The sequence below is a fragment of the Dermacentor silvarum genome, chromosome 6 (genome assembly GCF_013339745.2).
Source record: "Dermacentor silvarum isolate Dsil-2018 chromosome 6, BIME_Dsil_1.4, whole genome shotgun sequence".
Lineage (NCBI taxonomy): Eukaryota > Metazoa > Arthropoda > Arachnida > Ixodida > Ixodidae > Dermacentor > Dermacentor silvarum.
The window spans coordinates 47,408,741-47,428,979 of record NC_051159.1 but is presented as its reverse complement, the minus strand read 5'-3'; the positions used below and the strand labels follow the sequence as shown (position 1 = coordinate 47,428,979).

At 43.4% G+C, this 20,239-nt stretch overlaps 1 long non-coding RNA gene across 1 annotated transcript; it reads right to left on the bottom strand.

Annotated features, from left to right (window-relative positions):
* Nucleotides 1–3,788: 3,788 nt before the first annotated feature.
* Nucleotides 3,789–15,342, bottom strand: LOC125946231 (uncharacterized). Its single transcript, XR_007467480.1, has 2 exons — nt 14,814–15,342; nt 3,789–4,090 (listed from the first exon to the last, which is right to left on the bottom strand). It is a non-coding gene; the product is annotated as an uncharacterized LOC125946231 (long non-coding RNA).
* Nucleotides 15,343–20,239: the final 4,897 nt, after the last annotated feature.

Here is a 20,239-nt window from a genome sequence, read left to right as displayed (position 1 = left end):
CTTCGTTTCTCGTCGACGTGCAGCGGAATGTTGGCTAGTTGCACGTGTTTTACGGAATAGCGTTTCTTCATTGCTTTGATCGCAAGATTTGATACGCTGTATGAGAAAATGTATACGGTGTTTCTTCATGCCGATGCGCATCTGATTTTGCTCTACGTATTGTTTCAGAAATAAAGAAGCGTGGTAGTTTTTATACGAAATAAGCTGTCGGTAAATCCCAGTGATAAATACAAAGTGTGCATATATATTTACAAACTAACAAATTTCAATGGCAAGATCGATTTAGGCTGATGAATGCGTGAAGCGAAATGAACACGACTGAGGCGGCCACTCGTGTCCACGAGTGGCCGCCTCATCCACATCTTCCATCCACCACATCTCGTCCCCCTTATCTTTTAAACCGACGGACTTCATTGGGTTTCGAAAATTCAAGCGCTCATGTCCTAGATGTCCGAAATTGAGTAGTATATATTCCTTTATTTTTATTTTTTTACTTGTACTTTTGTCGCGGTGGAAGTACCCACCCGATTTCTATCGCATCATTTGGATCAGTCAGATCGTTATCTTTGGCTACGTACAGGATATGTGGCTTCATTATATGCGCGACTTGATGCTGCAAGTATCTTCCTCAATTAACAAGCCACCAATATCGCTGGTCAGTGAATCTCTAGCTGCTTGTTTTATGGCCTCTACAATGTGGAATCTTAGGGATCCGCGCACCCCATTATTAGCATGCATACGGAGCGTATCCGGCCACAATGAGGGTGTATTGTTCGCATGTGTCCCAGTGTGGAAAACAGCCCGTATCTTGATGTATATCTTGATATAATTATTCATTTTTAGCGTTGAAACTACCTAACAGAACAAATTTTTAAAAAGGGGTCAATTAAGTGTCGAATTAAGTGCTCACCAATTGAAATGCCGTACTCGGGGCGTATGGCAGCGGCACTTTTTGCGTTACCGTTGGTCTTTGAAGACGCCAAGCATTGGAATTTTTAAATCATGTGGAAGCGATAGTCCTTGTGATGCACTGGCATATAAACTCGGCCACTCAGCGAACAAGCAAGTCTCATCGATGGCGAAAAAAAGCGCCGACATCGATGCCGTCCGAATATCGCGTTTCAATCGCTGGGCACTCTCACGTTGTGGTTGAAATGATTCTATGATTAAATCTTCTTTATATCTCTCTATTCTGTATCTTTCTGCGGCTCTTTATTATTTATTGGTCACACATTTAGTATCGTATTCTAACGTACGTCACGCGAAATTACGACGACCTTGTCTCCTTTAGCGTCGACACGTAGCTGACTCCTTCTCCTTTTTGACGAACATACCTGGTGGGCCGATTCCATAGATAGTGCTGTCTGTGGTGCAATGAGGGGAATTTTCGACTTTATTAGCACTAATTACGCGTGTGCCGCTAATTTTTCACACTATGCCAATAATTCTCGCTTCTTCTCTCGTCGACACAACATTTCAGTACCTTTCTCAGGTTCCTACGACATTCCAAAGTACCGCAATTTCCCGTTTCTTTACCCATTAAGGCACCCGTATTGCATATCTGCAACATTCTAATCAGTACCATGCCGCTTGCCAGGATCCTGATGCATTGTTAAAAGTTGCCCGTACTATCGTCAGTAGAGGGTTTTCTTGTCGCCTAGTTACCGTTCTAGCCGCTTCGCAGCCAACGGTCGTCTATCCTGTAGTTTTGAAAATGGCAGCACCCACATCGTCAACAAGCTCCGAAAAGAAGGTCTTGTAAACTTTTTAACGCGATAGCCTTAAGGGCCCCGTGTCGCAGAAAATCCGGCGTCGGCGTCAGCGAGCGATGTCGGCGTCCGTGGCAGTGAAAATCATCTCAACCACCCCAACAGCGCAGGCCCTCCACACGGTGCAAGGCTTTGGTGAACAAAAATTGCATTTCTCACAGTTAAATCCGTCAAAAAACAGTAAAGTACGACTTAACCACAACCTACAGACATGGTGGCGTCGGATTGTAGTTCGAATGTACGAGAAAACTTAATGCTGTTACGAGGCAACTCAAGCACAAACCCCTTTTCCAGCATTTCTACGAGACCTACAGCTGTGCACTCGGGTAGTTTACTTTCGAAAATAATATCCAGATGGCGCTCGCATCCTGGGAAGGTTAGGGAGCCTCCATGCAACGCTGCTTTGCCTCTAGGCTCCCTAGGGCAAGTCAAATTGGGACTTCGCCTGCCTAATGCGTTTTGGAGACGCGCGCGTCGGTGCAATAACAAACAATTAATAAAATAATGAAATGGTGCTGTTTAAAAGTGAAGCCGACTTTAATGGAATCGGTGTAAGCTTGGTCTTCCTAAGCTGGCTTTGCCACGTTCTGTGTTGCAGGGGAAAGCCAGCTTACAACGGGGCCCGATAACGGGGCTCGAACGGGGCCCGATAACGCTATCGCGTTCTACTCTTAAAGGCGAAGCTTAAGCGTCCTTCAACTTTTTTTATGATCTGTAAAGTAAACCTGTGTACTATCTAAATTTTTTGCTTTGTGTTTGCTTCTTTCACGAAATTATTTTTTTCCACGCGGCACGTGGTATATGGTATACATGCAACAGCTGGCAGCAAATGACCGTCATTTCGGCTCTTGGAGATAGGCAACATTGTTGCTTTTCGTGGAATCTCTCCTGTATTTTTTTACATGCGTTCAAATAACTTCATGCGTTCAATACACGCAAAGGACCTCGAGCAGCCAGTCGAGCCGCAATTTTGCGTGCAATCGCGGACTTCGTTCACGCTCGGAAAAAACACTTTTATGTAGCACGTAATGAGCAACAGAAAGCTGTATCGGGAGTTTTTCATGTTCCACAATTTTCTCATTGAAACTTCTCATCTAATTATCATAATTTAGAAGTTGAATAAGTCATTATGGCTAATTATCCAATGAGACTAAATGCAAAAAAAATCTGATGATCTCTAAGCGGCGGCAAACAACATTACCTTGGTTCTGTCCAGCTACGTAGCATTTGCATATATTTAAAGTTTGGCCGAAGTTAAGTGAAACAGCCTGTAGGTAACGAATGAACCAAACCCGGGAAGACGCCATCAAAAACTCCGAGGTCACAGTGAGCTGTTGCGGGAACCTCAAGGCGGCTTCACCACCCGTCACCCGTCTCATGGTATTGCACTTTTTCTGCCTGATCAGACCTGCACTCATGCCAAGACCACTGTTCTTGGTACTGTAGAAGAGTAGTTTACTAATACAGCTCAGCCTATATTTTTCTTTGGTGTCCCTTAAAAATAAAGAAAATGTCTTCATCGCGGAAGGCTTAGTTCGCTCCTACCATATTGTGCAAGCGGCTCGTATCGTATCCCTATGCTAATCATGATCGCAGGATGATCTTGCACACCACAGCTGCACCAAACCAGAAAATCACTGTTGCTATTCCCTGCAGGAAACCGAATTAAAGGAATGTCTGGCAGCAAGCAGAGTATCCGAAAGTCGGCAGCACTGTGGTCGGCAGCTCATAGGCGTCTCCCTTAAAAAGATTGTACAAAGCCACTATCGCAGAACATATTAGATTACGAACTTGAAAAACAATAAAACTCAGTGGGTTGTGTACGTGTACATGGTCTTGTACGCAACATTGAAAGAAGCTTCGTGAAATATATGGGGACAGTGTGAACGGAAATTTAGCTGGAAGGTTACTAGTGACACGCAAACAGGCCAAAGTCATGAAAGAAGGAACTATACGATATCTAAAAGCAACCTAGTCGTACACCGAGGTTTCAGAAAAATAAATCAGTACACATTGCCATACAACATGCCTGGCGTGAGGAAGGCCGACGAGCAAGTCAGCCCCTGCACGCCATTTGTTTATTCCGATGACGTCTCGAGTATTGGCTTTGCGTGCCTAGAAGTGAGCGAATCCGTCAGAATAAAGTCCACGGTATTTGGTACCAATACTTTTCCTTTCAGCCATTGCTGCTGCAGCAGGCGTATCCCAGCCTGGAGCAATTCAGTTGTTTTCAAGTCGCGTTACTCTTTAGAATTGGACAGTTCCTGGCCCAATTAAACGCTGGCGGGCAGGTCTCCGGGTATTCAGACGAGGACCTGTGCCTGGAATTGTGGAGAAAAAAAAACTGTACACTCAAAAATATGAAGTCGGCGACATTTATAACCCATTTTTTATTGTGTTACTCTGACGCGCCGTCTAACAATCTGGTTTTGAATGGAACAAGCAAAGTTCAGAGATTACTTATTGTTTTGGTGTCCAGTCTCGTGTACAAGGGCAGTAAAATTGTACCACCATTACACGGAAGCCGCATTCATGTGTGGCATTCATGTGACCTGGAGACGGACCTTTTATAATGAACGCCACAGTAGCTCTTATTATTTATTGGGACAGAGACCTATCATCCCGTTTGCTTTATTTTTGGGATGTCTCAGTGCTCGGCGCTAGCGCACTACTTGCGATCGCTCTGAAAAATAGACCGCGTACAAAGTGGTTTCTTTATTTTTTGGCACGCAGCCACAAGCGGATATAGCCTAGCCATTGTGGCAGTTCGCAATTGAAACCGAAGGTCAATATGTTGATTGCGAAAAAAAAAAGACAGGTAGAATTCGAGCAACTGTACCTGGGATTCCTAAACGCTTAAAGTGAAGCAGCCGCACTAGAATAAAGCTTAACTGTATATAGGGATGAGTCTTTTTTAAAGCGAAGCTTTCTTGCTCTCTTGCCAAATTTTGGAGGCATAAACCGACCACGATGACGGCGCACATGCGCACTGACGTCGGAGAAATTCGCCTTTCACAACGCGGGCAAATTGTGCCACTATATACATGAACGCAACGGGGGGGGGGGGACGTGTATGCCTTATTCGCATCAATTACAAACGACCAGAGAATGAATTCAAGCTAAGTATACTAAAAAAATGTTTGTCGATATTATGTAGTTAATAGTTAGGCAAATCACAATGAAAGTGAAGTACAAAAAGAACTTGCCGCCGGTAAGGCTGTAAACTCTCACTGTACAACCAGCAGCGCTCACTGATCGGAGCTGGTGCGATCACCTGATTTGATGCAAACATGAAATAAATATAAAATATAGAGTTTGTTCAGCGTCTCGACCATTGCCTCCAGGGCAAACAACCCTGCCACTGAGCTGGTCAGAGTAGGGCAGCAGGAGGCGCGTGGTCCGTGTTTAGCCCAAGCACGCGAACAATCTAAGTCTGGGCGCGCTGATGGCGGTGAGGGTTTGACAGAGGCAATCTCATAGGTTACTTCGTGGCCGCAAGCGGCAATTGATAACGCTCACAGGGCTAATTTCGCACACATGCGGTAATACCCAACAAAGTGAACGGGAGGATGGCCGCCGCAGTAGCCCAATTGGCAAAACATCGCACGCGTTACGCACATGATGTGGATTAGCCTCTCACTTGCGACCACGTCATCATTTTGACAGCTTTCGCTGTCCGTTATTTCATCATTTATACATTTCAAAAATTCCAATATACCGTAATTACCACAAATGAATGTTATTTTGCATTTCGGTGTTGTCATCTACTTTGCTCAGATTGTCGATGCTGCATTATACGCGAGACCGCTAGCCTAGGCCAATTGTTTCTTATAGTAGCATGCCAAACCTTTTGCTCGGCTAACCTCCCCTCCAATCATTATTTAGATTTCTCTGACGACCGCGCACGTATTTTCCCTGTGGATTTATATCAGGGTTCTTTTGCCACACATTTTAGGAATACACAAATTAAGTGCACGTTGGGTCGGCCATGCGGATGTGAATAAAGTAGGGTGGCAGTGCGTCTTCTTGGTTTACACATCCAAACTCCACACTACACACCACTGTCGATCCTGCGCCTTCTAGGCGGGTCTCCAATAAACATGGCTGACTAAGAAGGCCGAACACCTCCGCTTGGTCCAAGCCTTCGTTATCGGTAAGGCTACATTCACAACACCCTATTTATTTATTTATTTATTTATTTATTTATTTATTTATTTATTTATTTATTTATTTATTTATTTATTTATTTATCTCAAAATACTGCAGGCAGAAATGCTGCCCAAGCAGGAGAGGTTTACATCAAGTGCATTGACAAAAATTTCACAAAGGAATTTACATTTGTACAATTAACAACAGACGCTGGCAGACAATTCCACTCTTCATATTTATTTATTTATTTCAAAATACTAAAGGCAGCAATGCTGCTCAAGCAGGAGAGGTTTACATCAAGTGCAATGACAACGATTTCACAAAGGAATTTACATTTTTACAATCAACAACAGACGCTGGCAGACAATTGCCACTCTTCAATTGTGAGCGGAAAAAAAGACATCTGAAACATCTTCGTTCTCGCCAAGTACGGGCGGATAACATTCAAGTGATTAATTCTAGAAGACCTGTGCTGTGCGCGGGAAAGATAAGTTTCGCACGGCAGACCGATTCTGTTCTGATTGATCAAATAAAGCATTTTTAGTCTCGCAATCTTTCGTCGGACACGGAGGGGTTCCAGATTCAGTCGCTGCAACATATCAGAAACAGATGAACAAGACCGATGGTCAGATACAATAAATCTAGCCGCGAGGCGCTGAATTCGTTCTACTTGTGCAATATCTTTAACGTAGTATGGGTCCGATACTGCGGAAGCGTACTCAAGGACTGGTCGAACCAAAGTGCGGTACGCCTCGAGTTTAACACTTGACGGTGAGTCTTTTAATTTCCTGCGCAAAAAGCAAAGTTTATTGAACGCTGTTGTACAAACGTTCTTCAAATGCTTGTCCCATTTTAAGTTGCTTGTGATAGTTAGGTCCTAGATATTTGACAGACGTTACTGACTGAATAGTTTTACTAGCAATGTAGTATGTATGAGACAGTGGCTTTTTCTTTGTGGTTATTGTGATAGCAACTGTTTTATCAAAATTGATTTGCATACCGTTTCGTTCGCACCAGTCCGCAAGTGTACAGAGGCTATTGTTCAGTTGTGTTTGGCAAGATGAGCTATTGACAACACTCTACATCACGCAGTTATCGGCGAACAATGTTGCTGTAACAGAATGATCGATGTTAGAAGCGATGCCGTTTATATAAATTAAAAACAACAGAGGACCAGGCACGGAACCTTGTAGAACCCCAGACAATACTGGCAGATGAGCAGACCTAACACCCGCACGCTCCACAAACTGTGAGCGATTATTCAGATAAGCCTGAAACCACAATATCAATCTCTCAGGAAGCCCGGCATCCCTTAATCTGTCAATGACTAAAGTGTGTGGCCCACGATCAAAAGCTTTTGAGATGTCAAGAAAAACCGTATCTATCTGCCTACAATTATCTAGAGCTGAAGCAAAATCATGTATAACCAAAATTAATTGAGTGGTTGTTGAGACAGTATTCCGGAAACCGTCCTGGTACTCAACGAAGAATTTTTTCGATTCAAGATACTGAGATATATGGTGAGCTATTACATGTTCAAGTAATTTAAAGCATGGGCTTATTAGAAAAAAAGGTCTGTAGTTGCAAGCTGTTAGCCTGTTTCCCGATTTAAATACGGGAACTACTCTTGCCGTGAGCCAATCTGCGGGTAAGGAGCTTTGGTTGAGTGATGCGTTAAACAGAACATAAAGGTAACGTGACACAATCTCTGAGTACCGTACAAGGAAGGCATTCGGTATGCCATCAGCGCCGCTTGACTTCTTCATTTTTACATTTAAAAGAAGGGAAAGTATTCCGTCACGAGCAAGAACTAGGTCAGGCATTGAGTTTGCAACGGGCGGTAGGTCAGAGTGTTGCGTTCATAAATATTGAACATTTGGTCGTGTAAAAGCTTGATGAAAAGCAGTGTTGATTTCATTTACAAGTAAAGTAAGGTTTGTACACATGTTACCATTAATCTTTGGAGCATTCACACATGGTTGGGAACCTGACAAGCAGCGCCAGAATTTCTCAGGAGATTCCTTCAAAAAAGTTGTAAGATCTTGCCCATAAAATTTAGTACGCGCAAGCTTCAATTTAGTAATCAGCTCCTCTTGAAGGGCGGTTAATGCTGACGTAGTTTTACCCTTCCTTTTTCGTTTAATACACCGCTTTAGATGTATTATTTCCCGACTAATCCATGGGTTCTGACGCTTTGAAATCCTTCTACGCAAAGGAACAAACCTGTCAATGCATGATGACACTAAATTCTTGAACTCGTTCCAAAGATGAAAACATCGCCACCATGCTCAAAATCAGAAAGCGAGAGGTGCATTGCATCTAGGACAGATTCATCATCTGCAGCAGAAAAGTCACAAAAGGTTGCCACCGAGGGAGCCGTTTTTGTGCTATTGATATTTAGAGCAACTTGAACAATCTTGTGGTCCGAGATACCATCAGCTGTATTAACCGAGTGATCTTCAGGAAAATTTTTCAGAAATACGAGGTCAAGAATCGATTGCGCAGTTGCAGTGGTGCGAGTCGTAATAGTGACTATTTGTTTCAAGTCATGAAAAAATGAAGAATCGAGAAGTAGGCGTGCAGTGTCAACATCATCGGGCCCCGAGATAGCGACTGCATTCCAGTCAATGCCTGGCAAGTTGAAATCGCCAGTGAGCACCAGCTTGAGATCTGGTTTGAGCATGTGCTCTAGGTAAGCGGCCAGTGCTTCCACGTAAGACACATTGCTTTTGGTGGCCGGTAAACCATGCCAAACAAAGTAGAAATATTTTTGTAGTTGAGCTCACACCAGACACTTTCATGGTTTCGATTTCCCTCAAGCTCGACACATTGCACTTAATTTTTTGTTATTATTGCCACGCCCCCTCCTCGTCCTTCGCGATCACGTCTTATTATTTTGTGGGAAGGCGGAATAATTTCGTAATCATTAATATTAGGTGTAAGGCATGTTTCGGTTACGGCAAGTATATGAGGGTCGTGAAGGAACAGAATGTCTTCAAGCTGATTGGACTTATTGGCAAGACACCTCCTCCTCTTATCATTATCATCCATCAGCCCTTTTCCTCCCCGTCCCTTCTCCCCAGTGTAGAGTAGCGGGCCAGAGCAAGTTACAGCTCAGGCCGACCTCTCTGCCTTTCTGTAAATAAATTTCTCTCTCTCTCTCTTCTTGCATTAGGCAAGCCAATTCGGAGTTCTTTCGTTTCTGGTCAGTTGGTTGTCCGCGTAGGTCCGGATTTATTATGCACGAAAACCTGCGAGCTTACTTCGTCCCATTCGTATATTTTGTCGTCTACACGTAGCCGGTCATAGTCCATTGAAATTTTTCGCGCCTTATCTTTAAATTGTTTACCACACCGCCAAAGATGAGAACGCTTAGTCAGCGTAGCCTTACAGTAATCGTGACAGATCGATATACCTGTTTTCTTGAGCTTAAAGCAATTCTTCAATACACACACTTTTTCATTGTATTCAAAGAAATTAAGCAAGACAGGCCTAGGTTTATCGGTGATTCTACCTATTCTGTGTATCCGTTCGACTGTATTGGTTGTGACACCTAGTATTGCACAAAATATGTCATCAAGAACCCGCTTTCTCAAGTCACTAGGGCTCTCATTTGTTGGTTCATCAAGGCCAAAAATTATAAGGTTCCTTCGTCGACTTCGGTCTTCCAAGTCATTTAACTTCTTCTGTTAATTGCTTATTGCTTCTTTCAGAGAGCTGACCTCTGACCGTAACTGAGCCAGTTGCTCTGTGTGTTTTGAAATGACAGCGAGTACGTCGTTTAGTTTATCGAACCGTATCATTCATTGTTTTTTGAAGAGATGATTGTGAAACACAAACGCTGTTTATCGAGGCTTGCAAGGTTTCTTGCAACAAGGTTTCTACATTTTCTTAAACCAGAATCAGATCAGATCGACACTCTTTTAGGAATGATATATAAAATCGCTCTGGGGGTTCCCATAAGGACCTCCACAGATAGGCTCATGCTTACTGGCACTTTCAACTAACTTACTGAACTCACAAAAGCCCATGTGACATCCCAGTTTAGCAGACTTTCTAACACCGTGAAAGGCCGGGACATTCTGCAAACTCTATCGCTCTGGCACCTATAGCCTAGACTAAATGCGCCATTCCACATCACATACACGAGAACCTCTACATACCCCCACTTCCCCACTCTTAGTGGTGCGCTGCCCTGCGCACCACAAACAGCGGACGAAGCAACGAGCTAAGGCTCTCCAAAAACATTTTTCCGACTCAAAATATGTGCTCTGTGTTGATGTCGCCGATTATGGGGAACAGAAAAAATTGGGCACCCATCATCAGCCAGTATTTATGTCCACTGCAGGACGAAGGCCTCTCCCTGCGATCTCCAATTATCCCTCTCTTGCGCTAGCTGATTCCAACCTGCACCTGCAAATTTCCTAACTTCATCACCCCACTTAGTTTTCTGCCGTCAGCGACTGTGCCTCCCTTCTCTTGGTATCCATTCTGTAACCTTAATGGTCCACCGGTTATCCATCCTACGCATTATATGGCCTACCCAGCTCCATCTCTTTCTCTTAATGTCAATTAAAATATTGGCTTTCCCCGTTTGCCCTTTAATCCATACCGCTCTCTTCCTGTCTCTTAACGTTAGGCCTAACATTTTCCGTTCCATCGCTGTGTGTGCAGTCCATAATTTGTTCTCGAGCTTCTCTCTTCACCTTCAAGTTTCTGCTCATGTTAGCACCGGCACAATTGAATAATTGTACACTTTGATTTTCAACGACAGTGGTAAGCTCCCAGTCAGGACTTGGGAATGCCTGCTGTATGCACTCCAACCCAATTTTATTCTTCTGTAAATTTCTTTCTCGTGAGCAGGGTCCCCTGTGAATAATTGACCAAGATGTTTAAACGTACTCCTTTGCAGACTCTAGAGGCTGAGTGGCGATCCTGAATTCTTGTTCCCTTGCCGGCTATTGAACATTATCTTTGTCTTCTACATATTCATCTTCAACCCAATTCTTACACTTTCTCTATTAAGGTCCTCAATCATTTGCTGTAATTCGTCTCCATTGTTGCGGAATAGGACAATGTCATCTGCAAACCGAAGGTTGCTGAGATATTCGCCGTTTATCCTCACTCCTATGCCTTCCCAGTCTAAGAGCCTGAATACTTCTAAGCATGCAGTGAATAGCATTGGAGATATTGTGTCTCCTTGCCTGACCCCTTTCTTGATAGGTAATTGTCTAGTTTTCTTGTGGAGAACCAAGGTAGCGGTGGAGTCTTTGTAGATATTTTCCAAGGTTTTCACGTATGCCTCCTGGACTCCTTGATTACGCAATGTCTCTGCGACTGATGGTATCTGTACTGAATCAAATGCTTTTCGTAATCTATGAAAGCCATATAGAGAGGTTGATTGTACTCCGCAGATTTCTCGATTACCTGATTGATGACATGGATATGATCCATCTTAGTATATCCCTTCCTGAAGTCAGCCTGTCCTCTTGGTTGGCTGAAGTCAAGTGTTGCCTTGATTCTATTGGAAATTAGCTTGGTGAATATTTTATGCAATACTGAAAGCAAGCTAGTGGGTCTATAATTCTTCAATTCTTTAACGTCCCACTTCTTATGGATTAGTATAATGTTGGCATTCTTCCAGCTCTCTGGTACACTTGAAGTTGTGAGGCATTGCGTATAAAGGGCCGCAAGCTTTTCAAGCATGATATCTCCTCCATCTTTGATTAAATCTACTGTTATTCCATCTTCTCCAGCAGCTTTTCCCGAGGTAATGTCTTTCAAGGCCCTTCTAACTTCATCGCTAGTTATAGAAGGAGCCTCTCTATCCGGTTCATCACTATTTCGAATGAAAGTATCTTGGCTGTTTTGGGCACTGTACTGGTCAGTGTAGAATTCTTCCACTGCTTTTATTATGTCATCGAAATTGCTGATGATATTACCATGCTTCCCTTTCAGTGCATACATCTTGCCTTGTCCTATGCCAAGCCTTCTTCTTACTGATTTAATGCTTCGTCCATATTTTACCGCTTGCTTCCTCAATCTTTCCCACGTTATAATCATTTCGAATATCCCTTACTTTCTTCTTGATAATCAGTTTTGACAGTTCAGCGAATTCTATCTGATCTCTTGAGTTGGACACTTTCATGTTTTGTCATTTCTTTATTAGGTCCTTTGTTTCTTGGGAGAGCTTACCTACTGGTTGCCTTAGTGCCTTACCTGCCACTTCACTTGCTGCTTCTGAGATCAACCTAGTTATGGTTTCATCCATTACCTCTATGTTGTCTTTATCTTCCTTAATTTTCTAAAGCTGCATATTTGCTTGCCAGCACCAGCCTGAATTGGTCTGCGTTTACCCTTACTGCCTCTAGGTTGCCCTGTTTCCTCTTGACTAATTTCACTCGGTCTTCAAATTGAGAGAAATCCTAGGCCTCACTAAGCTATGTTCACTGCACTTTACCTTACCTAACACTTCTACATCCTGCACTATGCTTGGATCGGCAGAGAGTATGAAATCTATTTCATTCCTTGTTTCTCCATTAGGGCTTTTGCAGGTCCACTTCCTGTTGCTGCGCTTCCTGAAGAAGGTATTCATTATTCGGAGCCTATTCCTTTCCGCGAATTCTACCAACATTCTCTCCTCTAGCGTTCCTATATCGATGCCATAGTTGCCAATTGCTTGCTTACCAACCTGCTTTTTCCCCACTTTTGCATTGAAGTCGCCCATGACTACAGTATACTGAGTTTGCACCTTTCTCATTGCTAATTCAACATCGTCATAAAACTGTTCTATTTCTTCATCATCGTGACTAGAGGTTGGGGCGTAGGCGTGTACTACTTACCTAAGTATAATAATTACAGCTAAATTAAAGGTTAACCATGCAAGTGAAAGCAAGATTCAACAACGCGAAACCAAGCTTTCGCTTTGCATATGCATGGTTAGCTGAGCTAAGACGCAGCCATTTTTGCTTGGTTTCAGTTCTACAATCGGAAAATACCTTTAGTTAATTAAATAAATTAGTTAAACATACTTCGTTATGTAAAATCACACACGGACCTGTTGAGAAAATAGGATCCGCCATTTAATGTCCGGTCGTTGCCACAGAAGGGCGCTATCTACGAAAGGCAAATTCTAATGAATCTGTTGTCCGTAAAAAAATACATGGCATCACGGATGGTTTGTGACAGAACGACTCCAATAATTTAGATAGATTATGACAAAGGGCATACATTAACCGAATAAATAAATTGCAGTAATAGATTAGCCTATTCTCAAACAAGGGAGATAGAGTAGCAAGGCTCTTTGGAGAATGCATGCACATAGGCCGCAAATAAACAACGAAATCACTTTAAGCGAGGCATTACACAATGCGGGAAAACATGCACTTGCTCTCTGTACGCTAACCTTACGTATAGCGGCTAGACTGTACGGAACTAGGTTGCATATAAGGTGTTTCTATTCGGAGGCGAATTCGGAATTACTGACCGACTACACACGCAATACGTATTAAGTTCAAATAGCGATTTAATACGAATTTACGTTTGACCCGCAAGGAGCTTCAGTTTGACGAGACTATACATTCACCTAAATTTGATATTACACTATCAGCAAGCGGCATATTTATGATCTACAGTAATTTCAGAAATAAGAAATACACATGATATCAAGCCAACTTCCAATATGAGAGAGAACAAGGCACTGAAAAGATCAGAAGAATACGCATACATAGGCAATGCTTACAACCTCAGATGTTGTAGCATGCGAGAAAACGATTAGATGGAATTGAATAAATTCACGGATCGTATGGTCCAAAATAACGATAGGAATATGAGGCGGGCGGTAGTGGGGGAATCCGGTAAAATTATGAGGAGGATGCAGAATTTCGAAGGGCACTACAACGTTTTGGCAAGGCTCGCTTCCTCCTGCAGTACTCGCTTACACATTAAAAACGCTTCAGAGGATGTTTGCTTTTTTACAATGTGCACAGTTCACTAACAAGGACCTTTCTAAGGCTTCGGAGTGCTGTCAACATTGCACCGTGCTAAGCGACAGGGTGGCTCACTTAGCAAAAAAAAGTGAATGAAAATAAATGCTGGAGTTTTACGTGCCAGACAAAGGACATGGTTCTGAAGCACGCTGTAGGTGGGGAGGAGAGTGGGGGGGTGCTCTAAGTTAATTTTCAAGATCCGAGGCTCTTGACATGCTCGAGCATTTTTGCATTTCGGCCCCGTCGGAATGCGGTCGCCGTGACCTGAACTGAACCGGCGACCTCGAACGCAGCACCGCAGCCACTACGTTACTGCGGCTGATCGTGAATGTGGCATTGTGCTACCGAGGCAAGGGTCGCCGTGTATAGGTCCCATTTGCCAGCCGCATTCCGATGGGATAAGCAAACAAAACGTTTGCGCAAATTGATTTGAACCCGATAGCGTTTAGGACCCCGTGTCACAGAAAGTCCGGCGTCGCTGTGGGTGTAAGTGTAGGCGCAGGCGTCATTGACGGAAGTAATCATCCCGAACCACCCCGACCTGGGCAGGCCCTTCGTATGGCCGCAAGGCGTTAGTGAAAAAAAAATGAATTTCTCAAAGCAAAATCCGTCAGAAAAATCGTAAAGTACGACTTCACCACCACCTACAGACGTGATAGCGTCGGATTGTAACTTGAATGTATACGAAAAAAGAGCCTGATAAGCATCCCGGGATCTTTGAATGCTATCGCGTTCCACTGTTAAAGGCGAAGCTTAAGCGTCCTCCCAATTTTTGGTGGAGCTGCGAAGACTGCCAACCATAAACGCTAATCGCGAATCCTCATCTGTTGCGTGCGTCGCAACCCACTATGCATTTTTTTGACGTTAAGCCATATTAATCCGTGAATCCTGAAACAGCGCACCCTACCTCTGACACACCAGCTCCCTCCACACGGTTTCGGGCAGCACTCCAGACCCTTGGCGGCGCACTCCGATGGGGTGCACACGGTGTAGGCGCAGTCGCTCAACTGACCCGGCCGCCTGGAAGGACAACGCGCCTGCACTTCCGTGAATGCGGCTAGCACCAGCAGCACCGTTATGACAGCGAACGTGCAGAGGCGCAATCTGCCAACTCTGAGGGTGGTCATCATAGGCATTGGAATTGACGGCACGCGCATACACTCGCAGCGAGCAAATTGCGTCGTCGCGGCTACAGGAAAAGCTTATATATACGTTGAACGCTCCCGTGTTGGCCGGGTTCCAGAGATGGGCTCTGACGTCACGGTTGCGCCATCACCGTAGGTGAGTGCGGTGGCAGTGCACGAGCGTGCAGTACGAAGTAGCTCAATTGTCACGCGTTCATTTCGATACCGAATGCAACTCTTAAAATCGATGGGTTTCCCCCTGATACACGTTAAGGAAACACACCGTCCACGACGTATGTAAAGAGAGCAAGGGGATTGCACGTGAAATGCCGGCGCCGTCAGTGCTTCATTTTTAACCCCAGAATTTCCTTGAAGAAGAATGAACAACATTGCTCAACGGAGCATTCGGAAAAAGATGTGGACATACGTGCCTCCTCTTCGTTGGCAAGGTCTCCGTAAGCGCACATGAAAGGAACTACTGCTTTACTATTCGGTTGCACTGCTGCGCTTCCAGCAAAGACATGTACAGCTCATGTGTGATAACCTAATCCTGCAAAGCTAAAACAGAAGTAACAGGAATGGCAAAGTAACAGTTCCGACCAGGAAGACGAAAACTGCTTTTTCGAGCTTTGAATGTTCGTATATGTTATAACATGGGCTCGGCTTAACTTAATGGTACTTCGCTCGACGCAGTTTTCACACATGCACTCTAAGTATTATTCTAGTTTTTGTTCTTCACGTAGTTATAGTCTAGAAATCATGTGTTATCATTACAATTATATGCGTGCATAGATCGTTAAACACCCCAGCTTTCGTATAATCTATAACAGGCCACAGGCAAAAGAATTAATGTTCTTCCTAATAGAACTGTAATCTATTCACGTGCGCTTTTACATAGAACTGCCTCTGTATAGAATCACCTTCCACACGCAGCTATAGGTATTGTACACAAAGTTTCGCTGCACAGTTCTGACAAAATGCAGACAAAGAAAACTTGATCACGCACACGGAATGATATGCGCAAACTGTCGCCTCCATATTCAGAAGACAAGATACAGGTATGTCAACAAGGAAAAGGCAAAAATTAATGGTCGGGAAGCACGCGTACTCTTTGCAACCAGTGGCGTTTGCTGATTTGTAAAGAATCACTAGCGTTTCGCATGTTCTTGTGAGACTTATAACCCAGAGACCAGACGAAAGCTTGGGGACATAATCGCTTTTGGAGTCGGTTCTTATTACAGACTTCTATGCTATGATTGTTAAAAACCCATTTTGACTTAGACGTCTTTCATTTCGGTCAGCATAGGTGCTCACTTGCTAAAACCACGCCACCTTTAATGTATGTATGCAAATGTAACGAAAACACCAAATATTATTTCGGTTGTCGTTTTTGCAATCCACGAGCCCTACTTTGGTATAGTTGTGTAGAGGAAAGAAGACATTACTCTTAATGGGGCCGAATTTTGCGAAAGCTCGGCGACAGATGCCTAGGCCATCGATATGTGTGTCTTGAGTCTTACTTGTTATATAGAATTTATCTGGATATCTTGCTATTGCGAATCCACGTGTACAAGCGTGTTCTGTTGATTACACATGCACATTTTATAATATTTTTCATGTTTCGTCACATGTATATATAAAACCACTCGACTTCCAGCCATTGAAACCAGCTGAAAGTTTGTGCTTCTGTCTGTCGTTTCTAGTCCTCGTTTTAAGTGGTGGACAATATCATTTGTCACGAATTGTCACCAACTAGCCCAAAGCTGTATCCTTCTAAGGTATGTTCCTTCTCACACAGCATTTGCCGTGCCCGCGTTTGAGGTTAAACGCAGTTCAAAATTGATAACGATGATGATGATGATTTAATGGCCTTCCCGTTGAAATGGGGTGGTGATAAATAATCACCATAGCCTGCTTCATTTAATCAGGTATGCTATACATATTTTTATCCAGCATTTTTGTATACAATTCATTAATATTTCTTTCCCCTCAATATCTAGATACCTTGTACCTATGACTAAGAGATCAAACCAGGTCGTATCAATCTCTTCCCTGCTTTTTTTCAGCAATACTATAAACGTCTCTTGCTTAACTCGACTGCTGACCGGTTGATGCTTTCGTCCACTTTAAACCCAAGCGCTTCTGGAAGGTGTACGTTACCTACTGTTCTCACTGGGTGAATCTCTTCATATTTTATTAGGATGTGCTGAGTGGTCTTCGGATCTTTGCTGCAGCATGCACATGCCTCATATAGTTCCCAATATTTTTTCTGGTATGTTTTGGTCCTTAGGCAAGCGGCTCATGCCTTAAATAGCAAGGTATTGTCTTTTGCGTTATCGTACAGATTTTCCCCTTCTAATTTCTTTCTTCTCATTCGTATAAATATCAATTGTCGTTTTTGTTTCCGTTCTTTTCATCCAATTCACTGTCTCTATTTCTCTCACTTCTTTCTGATGACTCCTGGTTGTCTGTTTACAGCTTCGATTATCCTGTACTTGCTTGCCAACTTTCTTGACCTCTTCCTTCATTCTATGTGGACGCTTTTCAGATACAGATACTTGCACACTTTAGCCGCCCATTTATTTTAATCCATGCTCCTGAAGCTTCTTCTTTTCAAAGCTCATTTTGCTCGGTGCTCCTGTGACTTCAAAAGAGGCCTACCCCATGTCACGCTGCACTGCCTCATTTGTGGTATTAGCGTGGGCTTCCAAAGCGAACCAGCCTACTGATATTTCGTTAACTTCCAACCCCGACAAGATATCCTATTTTAATTGCGAACCTTAGCGCTGCCACCATTACTCCTTTCCAGATTCCACGCACCACCTCATACTTATTGTGGCCCCACTGCATTTCTATTGCTGCATTCCGCTTCCCCTTTATTTTCAGAAATTAAGATTACCTTGGTGAGTGCTTAAGTTTTTCCTTCGTTCATGTATACGCCGACGTACCTATATTGCTTGACTATATGTATAACTTGTTTAGTTTGCACCACGTAATTGCTGGTATCTTCACTCACGATCATAATACTGTTTTCTCTGTGCTAAACTTCAGGCGTAGATTTGTCGCTGCGTTGCCACAGATGTTCGCAAGTGTCTGTAAATATCTTGTATTGTCCGCTAGTATGGCGCTGTAGAGCAGCGAAGCCTATAGGTGTGTGCCCCAATGTGGCCGTATGACCAGGGCGTGGCGAGAACACGCAGGGTGCCTTCGGTGATGACTCTTCGTACGAATCACCAACAAACAGACGCTGAGTGCATCAGACGAGTGTGACAAGACGCTTATACAGCATTGTTACCTTCGCTATATCAGTTCTTCATATGACATACATCTGCGATCCATTGTTAGATCTTTATTGTTGAGTCAATATACAACAGTCGCAAAAAAATTTTTTTTTGCAATTTTCTCGAACACTGATGATATATGATTAAACCACTCCCATGGCGGTACCGCAGTTAAGCATGAATAGCAATTTGTATGCGTGAGAACGATTTTGCGTAATCGCTGAAGAGGTAATGACGAGAGTGATTGAAAAGAATGTTAAGCACAATGTACATAGTTTTCCAGCAAGATATAAATATTTGGTCTTCTGAATCTATATAAAACAACTGGCGTTCGCATCATCCTATCGGTGTCTGTGTATTCTTCGTGTGTGTCTTGTTAGAACTCTGCAGCGCAATCTCTTATGCATTTACAATGCTTAGGTTACCAAAAGCCAGCTATAGCATATAAACGCAACCATCTATCTAGGCAAAAAAATTAATTATTGGGCCTTACAAGCCAGAACGGCAACCTCATAAACATGCATGCCGCATTGGGGGCCTCCGCGTTAACTTCGAGAACTTGGGGTCATTTTGCGTGTACTAAAAGCACAGTTCCAGAGTGTTTTGAAAGAGGGGGGGGGGGGGGTTGAATGCCACGTGTTCATTATATAGTACCGCCACAGCCACTGAGCTACAGCGGTAGTTATTTAGCTATAAATATTTAAGAAATTTCATAACTATATGCAGATATTCTCTTTATTGCGTTCAATTACTTGCGGCTAATTGGTTTGTCTGCCCAGGCATTAGTTCTCACGTTGCTTCAGCTTTTTTTTCCTACACATTAGTTAATTCTTTCTCTATTATAAATGCCAACATATCAAATGACCCATTGAGAGAAAAAGCCGGCGTCGGACGTGTGTTCCGCGTGTTCCTTCTCCGCGCAAGCTCTCACTTGCGTTCTAACGTAACTTCGGTTGTCCCTATAAATAAGTTAATGCCTAAAAATTTCAATAAATTCGAAAGGAAAAACGTTCGCGGTAGTGAGTTTCGAAGCTCCGACTCCACGTTTAGAAACCCAGTGCCTCACTCACAGGGCTGGCCCAATGCCTGCTAGATAGCAGGCCTGTGCGCTCTGCATTATAACACAATGCTACATGAACCTAAATTTCCAAATAAATTTTTGATAGCGTTAATCGTGATTGTTAGTCTGTGGATGTCGAAAGTGCAAGAGCAGTCATGTTGGTATCTAAGTATAGAGTATTTCACTTAACTTGGCCCAAACTTTAAAAATATGCTACTACATAGCTGTACAGAACCAAGGTAATGTTGTTTGCCGCCGCTTCTAGATACTCAAAATTATTGTTTTTGCATTCCGCCTAATAAGATAATTAGTCCAAATTAATTATATTCAACATCTCAACTATAGTAATTTGATGAAAAGCATTAATGAGAAAATTGCAGAGCAACATGAGAATCTCCCGATACAGCTTTCCGTTGCTCAATACGTCCTACGTAAGAGTATTTTTCCGAGCGTGAAAGAAGCCCGCGAATACACGCAAAATTGCTACGCCACTGACCGCTCCCCTAAAGACCCTCTTACCACCTTTAACGAGATCACATCCCACTACGGACTGAGCAGGATGAAATTCCCTCCCCCTCACCCAAAATTAAACAGGGCTCAGTCTGTCACGTTCAGGCTCTTACAGATGAGATCGTTCCTCAACCCCAGAACGCTCAATCGTATAGATTCCAACTTCCCGCAATCGTGCTCCAAATGTGGGCACGAGTACTGTTTTTTCGACCATATGCTCTGGCTGTGCCCCTTCAACGCGGGCTCTGATCTTCACTACAAGTCCAAGTGGGACGCCCTACTGCAAAGCGCGGACTTTACGCATCAACGACAGACAGTCCAGAGGGCCAGCGACGTCGCCGAGAGCCACCAGCTCCCG